Source organism: Pteropus medius, unplaced genomic scaffold (assembly GCF_902729225.1).
Source record: "Pteropus medius unplaced genomic scaffold, Ma_sr-lr_union100, whole genome shotgun sequence".
In the NCBI taxonomy this organism is placed as follows: domain Eukaryota; kingdom Metazoa; phylum Chordata; class Mammalia; order Chiroptera; family Pteropodidae; genus Pteropus; species Pteropus medius.
In genome coordinates, this window is record NW_024353787.1 from 1372087 (window position 1) to 1383461 (window position 11375).

Below are 11375 nucleotides of genomic sequence, written 5' to 3' on the forward strand. Positions count from 1 at the left end.
AAGACTTGAAAATGTTTAAAACTTGCTGGGAAGGGTCCAATTAAGAGGAAGAGGATACACACACAGTTGAGAGAAGGGGGAAGTCAGTAGTGAAAGGCCCTGGGGAAGGACAGCTGTACAGGAGCAAGGAGAGGGTGGTATAGGTGTAGGAAGTCTGGGAAGTTTGGAAAGTGAGGTATCTCAGGTGTATGCACCTGACACTGTAGGGCTCATCTCACCCATACCCCTGAGCCCCTTCACTGCTGTTCTGGAGCCTGGGCGGTCACAGGCTGCCCATGGCCATCTCCCCCAGCTCCTTGCCTTGCTTCCTCTCCCTGACCCCGGCTCTGCCAGTTTCTCTGGTCCTATCCGTCCTCCATCTCTGGTTTATATCTCTTTGCCTTTGCAGGTCCCTCTTTCCCTGACCCTGTCCCCTTCTCTATCCCTCTTTCTGTCACCCTTTCTCTGTTCTCACCTCAGCCTCTATTTGTATGCACTATTGTTTCCCTTTGTTTTTCTGTCTCTCTTCTGGATATCAGTCCTCAATCTCTGTGTGTCTTGGTTGTCTCTGGCTCTGATTTGTTCTAATCTCCCAGATCCTTAGGTGTGACCTTGGATCAGCAACATAGGTCTCATTGGTCTCAACAGGGAGCTTGTTAAAAATTGCAGAATCTCAGGCCTCTTCCAGACCTAAAATCTAATCTGCCTTATAACAGGTCCCTTAGGTAATTTGTGCCTTAAGCTTTCTTCCAGAACAACATCAAAACAAAAATCCAGAATCTTAGCAACATGGAATGATCTGGATTCTCCTGTATGTCCTGATCACCTTGGCATTCAACTTCTCTGAGTCGTTTCCTTGAGCCTCCTAAAGCTACTCTTAAAAATCTAGGCTGCTAAGGAGGGAACATAACAAGCTTCCACATCTGCAGCATTACTGGTGGGAGGGAATTCTCCTGACACTGACACACTGAGTGCATCCAGGTGTGATCCCAGGGCTTCCCTGAAAACAGCCCCGCCTGGACCTACTTCTGTCTATCTCACTCTGTCCTTCCAAGAATAAGAATATTTGTTTTTTGAGCTGGGGTTGAGATGTGGGTTTCAAGATGCGGGGGGCAGTTACCTCCTCACAGTCCTAGAAGCAGCCCATCTGAGGCCAGAGACCATAAGGATTGATCAGAAGTGACACATGATTTATGGAGTAAGCAAGGTGCTGGAGAGAGGGAGTCATGTCAAGATTCCGAACTCTATTCCCAAGTTTAGGCAACAACAGCGTAGGATTTGTATGCGGCTGCTATCTGCCCACATTGTCATTTAGAAAATGTTAGCTTTTTCCTCTGCAGGGTTACGGACTTGTCCTGTTAGACTCATTCCTGGCGGCTTTACCCAGTGCCAGCCCTGGTATGTTTCAGACCAAGTCTCCAGAGAATGGATTTATTTTCCATTTCAATATTTTGGGTGATGGGGTTGTGTTTTCTGGGTTTATTTTTCTTAAGTATTTTTTCCCCTCTGGTTTGTTTGGTTTGGTTTGGTTTAGAAAGACTGAGAGAGCTTTAGGAAAAGGGTCAGCTCCCTGGGCCCTGAGTCAAGTTCCTGACACAGAGCCAGTAATCCAGGTGCTTACTTTTTTTGTCCCTGACATTTCCAGCTGTGGTCCAGAGCAGATTGAAACAGACAACAGGTGGAAATCCCGCTGAAAGGTGGTGAGGAAAGAATGAAAAAAACAACCAGAGAGAACAGGTTCCATTTTGAAGGATTAAGTAGATTCATTGCAAAGGGACTGGAGGACTGTCTGGCTGGTGAACGTGAGACAGAACAAAAGCCTAGTTGTAGGGGAGTAAAGAAGATCTGAAGACTAGAAGCCTCAGGGGTTGCTATGACCAAGCATACCAGAGTTGGGTGCACCTGCTTTGGTGTGGCGAACTCCTGGCTCTCTCAAGAGGAAGAAGCAACACAGGGTAAAGAATAAACAGGTTTTGGCTAGAGGCTTAGTTGAGGCTCTTTCAGCCTCACCTAGACTCTGGAAGAGCAGCCCTTGATGGGGGTGGTGGGACAGCTATTAAATGTGGGCCCCTTTTCTCTGGCACTTCTAGCCTACCAGATTGGTGGTGAGAAGGATAAGAGACCCAGGTCAATAGCTAGAGGAGGTAGGGTCCTACCCTAGAGACTTGCAGAACTTAAGAAGGAAATTGCGAAACAGAACTACATTTTGAAAGAGAAAATATGTGAAATATGGTTCCTCCCTAGCCTGCCGGCTCTCCCGGAGCTTGGTTCGAGGAGGTGGGTGAGATGGGTTCCTGGCTGCCCTTGGTCTGGTGTGAGAAAGAAGCAGAGCCAAGCCCCTAAGTGTCCCTCAGGCCATGCTGCAGCAGCTTCCAGCCTTTGGTTATTGATTATTGTTATTGGGATGCACTTTTTCCATCTGTTAAGCCTCGGACTAGCCCATGGAGAAGGCCGGCTCCTTCCTCTGGTGGCGTTTCATCTCCTGAAAAGGCTGGTATCTGAGGGCTCCCTCTGCAACCCAATATGTACCATGGGCTTCTGATTAAATACTTGGAATGTCTTCAGGTCGAGTCAGGCCTGTCCATAAAATGGGAGGCATTTTGGCAGTTCCAAGGCCCCTGGCACCCAGTCTTGGCACTGGCCTGGCTGTCTTCTTCAAGGAGCTGCGGTGGGCCTCCCGCCAGCATGCTTCCCTGGGAAACATCGAAGTGAGTTAAAGTCAACAATGAGTTCATCTCCAAAAGGAATAAGCCGGCAGCCTTCAGGGCAGGGGAATGAGAGGAGGGGGGACAGGGATTGGGGGCCGTGGAGGGGGTTAAGTGATGTTAGAACAGCCAGACCACGTCCAAAGCTTATCAAGCTGGCAGCTTAAGAAACAAAGAAAAGTGCTCTCCTAGGCCATCCCTGGAACACTCACTTGGCAAAGGTGGTGACAATGAGGGTGTCACAATCCCAGGAACCATGGAAAGTGTCCTCTCAAAGAGGATGTGGAAAGAGGCTGGGACAATGGGGTTGGTGGATCTGTAAGCTCTGTCTCTGCTGGCCCCAGGCCTGCCTGGTGGGCATGTGAGGATGCCATTCGGGCAGTTGAATTCCACTGTCTCATCTCAGAGGAGTCAAAGGGGAAGGACTCAGATGTCAAGGCCAAGTGAAGAGCAGGCTCATGATTGCAGAACCCAGCATTTTAATCCAAATGTCTCTATCATTAGATTTATCCCTAAGGGTTGTGCATTTGGATAAATGGTTTATGGTTCTTCTGTGCTCTTCATGGCCTGGAGCACGAGAAAAACCACACGCTCAAGGGCCTCAGACAGCTTTCAACTCACTTGATCTGATGCACCGTGGGACAGGCATAGCAAAGCCCAAAGTGAGTCTTACTCTGAGACTGGCCTGAAGGCAGAGCCACCTCTCTTTGAGCACCAAGTGGAGGGAGGGGAGCAGCACCTCCCCACTTTGGACAGAAAAGCCTGATGATGGCCCAGCAGCTGCTTGTGCCAGGTAAGATACACATAACTCATCTGGTTCAGACTTTGAATCTGCCTCAGGGCCAGGGAGACTGGCAATAACTGCCTTGAATATATACTTGGCCTTTCTCCCAAGGGCAGGCAGGACCACTGCAGATAGACTGAGTGTGATTTCTCTCATGCCCTCACATTCATTCTCACAAGGTATTTTATTGTACGAGGTATTTGCCTACCATGCATATTTACAATTCTTTTCCCACCACCAAACCAACAAAATGTCCACAGACATCGCATCTCAATTTCTCACAAACACATTCTCATCACATTCCCATGGTTTACCCTTCTCCAATTCTCTTCTTTAAAAAAAAGAAAGAAAGAAAAAAATACCCTGCTTCACCCTTCTGGTCCTCCTGGTTCCTCTCCCATGGACTAACTTTGGCTTTTCTGCTCAATTCCCAAAAACCTTTACAGCTCCCTCCTATCGCTATTCTTTGTCTTTTCCTTTCGTTGTGCAGCCACAGGTTCTTCACAATTATAGCTTGCCCAGCCCATATTTCCCCTGTATATTTGACCAATTGCATTGGTCTTTTGTTATTATAGGCCTAATGTTTGTCGAATGAATGAAAAAAAGTGAATGAATGAAAAGGTCCCACTCGAATGGGTTTGTTCTTATACGATTCCTGAAAATCGTAGTTATCGATACTGCCTATTACTTTTTTCTTCTGGGAGGAAGAACAAGGCCAGCATCAAAGTTCATTAGGGCACTAGACCAAAAGCAACCTGACTTTGATCTTTTTGTCATTTGGCCACAACTGGTTGTGACAACCCAGCTTTCCAGAGTCATCTCTCACCACTCCCATCTACTTCTCTACTTAGATCTACTTAGTGGTGCCCAATATAAATGAATTTTTAAGTTTCAGTGCCTTTGTCCAGGCTGTTTCCTCCCCCTAATACTCATATTTCATACCCAGATTAAATTATTATGTGAAAGAGCTCCCCTCACTGGCAGTTGCTCCCCCCTGTGTTTCTATGGACTGTCTATACAATTTTATTACATGTAAATCTATGTCTGCCCCACCCCCCACCAAATGTCAGCTCCCGAGAGCAGGAACCATGGGATTCATTATCCTGTTCCCTGTCTTTTTCCAAGTCTCACAAAGCTGTGGGTCCAGTTGAAGACATACATATAATAACAATGGCAAACATCTACGTAGCACTTACAGTATTAAACCCTTTGCTGGCATTGCCTCCCTAAATCTCCAACACAGCCCTATGAGGTGGATACTCTTGTTAATGCCCATTTAACAGAAGAGTACATCGAGACACGAAGAGGTGAAAGGATGTGACCAAGGGCACACGGGTAATAGATGGTGGAGCCGGGATTTGAATTAAGGTAGTTTTACTGCACTGCCACCTAGCTGTGTGAAAACTCGCGTTTTGCATGTCCTTGGCCCATCTGCATGCCATGATACCCAACCTGTTTAAAGTTTCACTCCTTTATTGGGAAGAGGAGGGGGGATCCAGGGGATGGATCGCATGTGCTCACAAATAATGCTGTAGGGTCCGCACGGGCATCCACCGGGCCCTGCCTCTCTACTTTAGTCCTTCATCAGCATCCATTGCTCATAAAGTTGCTCAAGACCATCTTACTACCGCATGGCTGTCAGTATGTGGTGCAGGCGTCAGGCCACAGGGACTACCCTGGGACACTCCTGAAGCAGCCCATCCCCGGTGCAGCCCCCGAAGACTCCAATGCACCAGAACCACATTGGGAAAAGCCAAGAGTCTCTTTTCTACCTGTGTCCTGCTTTGCCTCAAGGTCAGTCTCACTAAGAGTCTGGACCAAGGGGCTCTTTGGCTTTCTGCCTGAAGACCCCTCCTTCTTTGGGCTCAGAAAAAAAGAATTTCGGGGTTGGGAGAGGGGGCTAACTGACCGGTGCTGCTCCTCCTCCCAGACCCCTTTTCCTTCTCTGCACAGGCTCCCTCTGTCCCCTCCGGATGACATTTACACCTCCGTAGAGCGCCCCCTGCTGGTCCACCAAAAAAAAAGCATCAGCTACACTGTGTGTGTGTGTGTGTGTGTGTGTGTGTGTGTGTGTGTGTAATGGACCCCTCATTTGACTCTCCAGAGCAGAAAAAACTAAATGTACCTCTAAATTAGGACAAGAAACTTTAACCCTCAGAGGACAATGGCAACTAGACGGTCCCCTAATAGTCAGCTGCATGCCTATTCAATGCACAGAATACACACCAGAGCCTTAGGATGGAATTGTGGGCAAGCTTTTTTTGTAAAGGGCCGGATAGTGACTATTTCAGGCTTTGCAGGGCAGCTACTCATCTCTGCCACTGTAAACAAATAGCACTGCTGTGTTCCAATAAAACTTTATTTATAAGCCACGAAATTTTCATTTCATATCATCATCACATGTCATAAAATATTCTTATTTTGATTGTTCAACCATTTAAAAATGCGAAGACCATTCTTAGCTTGTGGAACATATAAAAACAGGTAGGATTTGGAGGGAGGGCTGTAGTTTGCCTATGCCCACCCTTGAAGATAAACTAGTTGGTTTATGCCTCGTCCACTGGTGAGGTGGGGGATGGGGAAACACAGCAGAAATATGAGTCCCCAGGTCCTGGGCACAGTGGCCAGGCATCCCAGGGATTTACCCTGCTCTGGTTGAAGCAAAACTGACAACTCTAAAGTCTCTCAAATAGACATTTAAAGCCCTTAGAGGAATCCTCCAACCTGGTTACCCAGTGAGTTGGAGGGATTGCTTTTTCCTGAGATGAGGGAGTGGTAGACTTGTCTTTTTCTAATTGAGGCTCTAAAAAGTCACATAAATCAAGGCTTTAACCACTTCTTCATCTGCTGCTTGAGAAGGTTATTTGTTCTTTCTTCCACACCTCAGTCTGAGACTCTACTTGGGAAGTAAGATTTTGTTCCCAGGCTAGACTAGAGCAGACGAGAGAGCAGGAAGGATGCAGGAGGCCAAGGAAAACCTTAGTGTCTTACTGGGCAGAAGCTGCCTCTAGGGCAAGACTGACCTTCTGACAGACAGAGGTCCCCCTGATACATTGGTTTCAGGAGTTGACTTTTCAAATTCTTTGACGTGACATTATTCTTCTGGAAACAATCCAAGGGACCTGGTTAACATTTTTAAAAAGTGTTTTCCTAAGGAAAAGGGGGGAGATGGGCAGGAGATGAGGGGGTAAAGAATTACACAAAGATTTAGTCTAACGGCTTAAAAATCAAAAGGATCATTGGACAGATAGATATCAAGTGTAATAAGAAACACGTTGATGCTGGAGAGATGACTTACTACGGGCCCTCCAGCCTCCTTCGAGCTTAAACAATTATCTGTGATTTGGAATTATACTTTAAATTCCCACATTGGTGTGTGTTCTGGATCCATTTCTCAGGATGCAGACAGCAATCTCGAGTTATCTAAACCAGGCTGAAAATTAGAGGCCATTAATGGCATCTCATAAAATGGCTTCTCAGATTTTCTTAAGGAGGATATGCTGAGGACCACAGGGATTCAGTGATAGGAAGGAGCGAAATGCTGCTAGTTATTTTTCCAAAGCTTAATCTAGGGATCTTTTTGAAGAGCGCCTTACCCAGCAATGAGAGGAATGCCAAGACCAATACAGACTATGTTTTTCCCACTTAGAAATGGTGACCAGATACCTCATCCATGAAGAGAATTTTCTCTGGGTTCCTAGAGGTAAGTCTCTTACCCACTTTTCATAGCCATCCAGACCACGTTTGTTGTATCCTTGTCCCAAAACTTCTCAGGCATCTTAGACTGAAAACTGAGGGCAATTTGGCCCATGAAGCTCCAATTTAATACACTTTATTTTTCTTATATTCCCTTGTAAACTGTTGAGGTTTGTGACCAAGGACTCTATTTGTTTTCTACAAACAAAACACAACAACAAAAGCCTGAAAACATATTCCAAGTGCTTCCCCTTACTTCCCGAGTCCCAGCACCTCTGCTTGGGGGCTAGTAACTGTTCCACATTGAGCAGCAGCTACTCCAGGAGCCCAACTCTTGGCCCCAGCAGGCAGGGGTCAATTCATCATGGGCTTGCCAGAGGAGAGACACTGGAGACTGAATAGAGAAGCCTCTGCTCTCAGTTCAACTGGGAGGGATAAACCAACAAGCTGGCACTAATTAAGAGCTAATGGCCTTACAATGGAGCATTGCCAAAGGATAACGACCCTCTGGCTGCAACATAAATATCAAGGCATTTGGGGCAGAGCCAAGACATATATTTTCAGAGTGCATTAGACACTGCTGCAGCCTTCCTCACCCTGGCTCTGCTGAGAAAAACAAGAGGATTTAAGATAGATGGGAAAGAAAGTGGGTTTTACTAGGGCTGCCTTCTGGTCAGTTGGTCAGAAAGCCTCAGGGTGACCTTGGGGAAAGACTGCTGTTCAGATCCCAAAGCTTTAGGTATACAAAAATCAAGTGCGGAGCTCATTAAAATGTATATTATCTGTGCCCCACCTCCATAGGGTCTGATTTCAGTAGCTCTAGGGGGAAGCTCAGGAGTCTGCATTTTTAACCGTTTCCCCAGGTGACTCTGATGCTAGTGGTCCTCAGACCACTAACTGCTGCAATCTTTGCCCATTAGATCCTAAATAGAAGCTGCCGCAATCTTTGCCCATTAGATCCTAATTAAAATGTTCTTACAGAATGAAAAAGTAAGGTCAAGATTCTCTACTTCCAGTGGAAACCCAGCCCATTCTTTCCTATCAGAACTTGGCATGAGACTGTTTCAGAAGGGTGGCATTTCCAGCCACTTCCTATGAATGGGAATAGGGTCTTCCCATTCATGCCAACCTGTGCTTCCTAGAAGCAAGTATCCAGGGAATGAGGTGCTAACCACGGGTCTGGAGGAAAGGAGAAAGCAGCCCATCTGCTGCATGATGTGTACCATGTCTGCAATGCTTTCATGTCTCATAATTCTTGTGATCACGCTGCAATCCTTCAGGATGGTCAATATGTCTGTTTTAAAGCTGAGGAATTATAGGCCTGGAGGTGTGTCTTGCCTCCTCTGGTTACTGCAACATCAGAAAGGAGAGTTAAAAATAGTCAGTGTATTACAACTGCGGTAAGCAGGGCAGGCGAAACAAACCAAGAAATTGAGCTTGACGCACCTTGATCAGGCTTATTTTCGGCTGGTGGAACTGAGGTTTGTTGTCAGGATCAGCAAGCAAATACTGTTGTAAAAGGATTGATGTATCAGGTTATAAAAATAGATGGAAAGTTTTTACGATAAACGCAAGCTGAGTATGAGAACAGGAGAGAAACAATCCACCATATCATCTGGGAAAATGAAACTCCTTGGCAAGACTTCACAACAGCCTGATTCAAAATTTCATAATGAAATTATGTCTCTGATCAAAGCCTGAATGAGCTCATGGGCTGATTTTTGCCATTCGTGTTTATTCTGGTTTGAACCAAATTGAGGCATCAGAAACACATTATCCTAGTCTTCTCTCCAGGAGTGGGCTATTGTACCCCTCTTAGGGGGACCAAAGGGACAGTGCAAGGCAGAAGGGGACTTCTTTGGATCCTCACTGGGCATGAAGTTGTTTCTGATCGGCTTTCAGAGATTCCCTCAGACACCACATCAGGGTCGGGGCCTTTCTAGCAAAGTTGTGTTTAATCTCTCGATACTTGCCCTGGGGGCAATAAAAGTGAGTCTCAAGGGAGAGAAGGTATTTCCCGCTCTTGTCTAGGACATGGCCTGCTTTTGCTCTAGAAAGAATGTTTCGGGACTTGTTTGTTTCAGACTCAGAAATAAAGACTGAATCATCTCTCCTACAATTAGAGTACCTCACTTTATACCAGGTTGTTTGTTTTTATGGAATGAGCTTCATCATAGGCTGGAATACCCTTTCCTCCTGCCTAATCACCTCTTCTCCTGTCCTGAAGGCACAGAGATGGATGCTTCCCGACAACTTGAGGGGCCGAAAAAAAAAAAAAAAGGGAGGGCTTCTTGTTTGAAACACTGGCATCTAGAGACTTTATTTTGACTAGTAGTAACAGAAACTGTTGGGTCTTACCACCCGCATTCCCCATCAGGGCAAGAGTCATTCCCATATGCTATTGACTAACTGTTTGTGTCTTCTTAAAGTTCTTAGGTTGAAGCTCTAATCTCCAATGCAACATTACTTGGAAGTGAGGCCTTTGCAAGGTAATTAGGTTTAGGTGTGGTCATGAGGATGGAGCCCTAGTGATAGGATTAGTGCCCTTATAAGAAGAGACCAGAGCCTTCTCTATCTCTCCAACATGTGAGGACACAGTGAAAAGACAGCTGTCTATAAGCCAGGAAGAGAATTCTCACCAGTAACCCAACCAGGCTGGCACCCTGATCTTGGGCTTCTCAGCCTCCAGACTGTAAAAAATAAATATTGTTGTTTAAGCCACACAGTGTGTGATATTTTGTTACAGCAGGCCCAGCTAAGACACCATCTATTCATTCTTTCATTCAGTGAATAGGTATTGAGTCCTCAGTAAGTTTCAAGTGCTGTTTGAAATCTTGGAGATACAGCAGTAAACAAACTTGCAAGGTCCCTGCTCTCAAGAAGCTCATTTTATAGTTTTGGAGAAGTAGCAAATAAACTTGTAAATAATGTAACTTCAGCTAGTGATAAAGGCCATGAAGTAAATAAAACAGAACAATGTAACAGAATAACTGCTGAAGGGTGGGAGATGGCTGATTTAGACAGAGTCGACAGTGTTAAAGAATAAAAATTAACCAAATAAATTTGAAGATCTAATTGGCTTTATAAAGTGATTCATGAATTGAGCAGCATCACATCTAGAAACTAGAAGGGCGCTCCAAGGAGTCGTACAAAATAGAAGGTTTTTATAGGCAGAAAGAGTGAGACTAAGAAGTTAAGAGTGGATTATTTCAGGGGGTCCAATCAGGCAGATTGTCCCACAAGTATTGATCAAGAAATTCCACGTTGATTGTTTTAAAATTCCACTCCTGAGAGAGGCTGAAACTGCAGTTAGGTTAGTTATCAAATTCTGGTTTGGTGACATGGCTTAGCAAATGTGACTCCATTTTGGCATGCCGTTTCTTTTTTTAACAACAGGAAAGACTTCTCCCGGTAGGAAGGTTGCCAGATAAAATACAGAATGTCCAGGTAAATATGAATTTCAGATAAACAATGAATTTTTTTTTAGCGTAAGTATGTCCAAAATATTTCATGAGACATATTTATGCTAAGAATTATTGTTTATCTAAAATCCAAATTTAACTGGGCATATTTTTATTTGCCCAATCTTAGGACCCTACCAGCAGGTGACATTTGAGCTGAAAACTGAATGACCAGGAGAAACTAGCTATGCAAAGGTTCAGGGACAGAGTGATTCAGGTAGAGGGAACATCCAGTGTAAATATCAGAATAACCAGAGAGAAGGAGATACAAATGAGGTCGGATTAATAGGCAGGGACCAGATCATATAGAGTTCCGCAGGGATGACAAAGAGTTTGAGTTTCTCTGTCTCTGTCTATCTGTCTGTCTGTCTCTTTCTCCTTCCTCCCCACTCTAAGAGCAATGATAAGCCATTGGAGAGGGCAACAAAATTTGAAAGATCTCTGGCTGCCGGATGGTCAGTCACTTTTTGAAGAGCTAAAGGACAAATTCAGATAAGTAAACTTAAGCTTGTGCTATTGGCCTGGGACAAGGTTTCTGTTTGGGGGTTGACCCAACTCGAGCTCTGGTCCATTGGTCCTGGGTATCTAGTCAGTTGCTATGGAGGGGCAGCTTGGCGGTTGCTAGGAAGGGAGGGGCGGGGGCTCGGCGTAGGGCGTGTCTAAGCGGCCGGCGGGGGGCGGAGCCGGGAGTGCGGCGGCGCGCTCAGACCGTTCGCAGGAAGTCACGCTGGGAAAGGGAGGTGCGCGAGC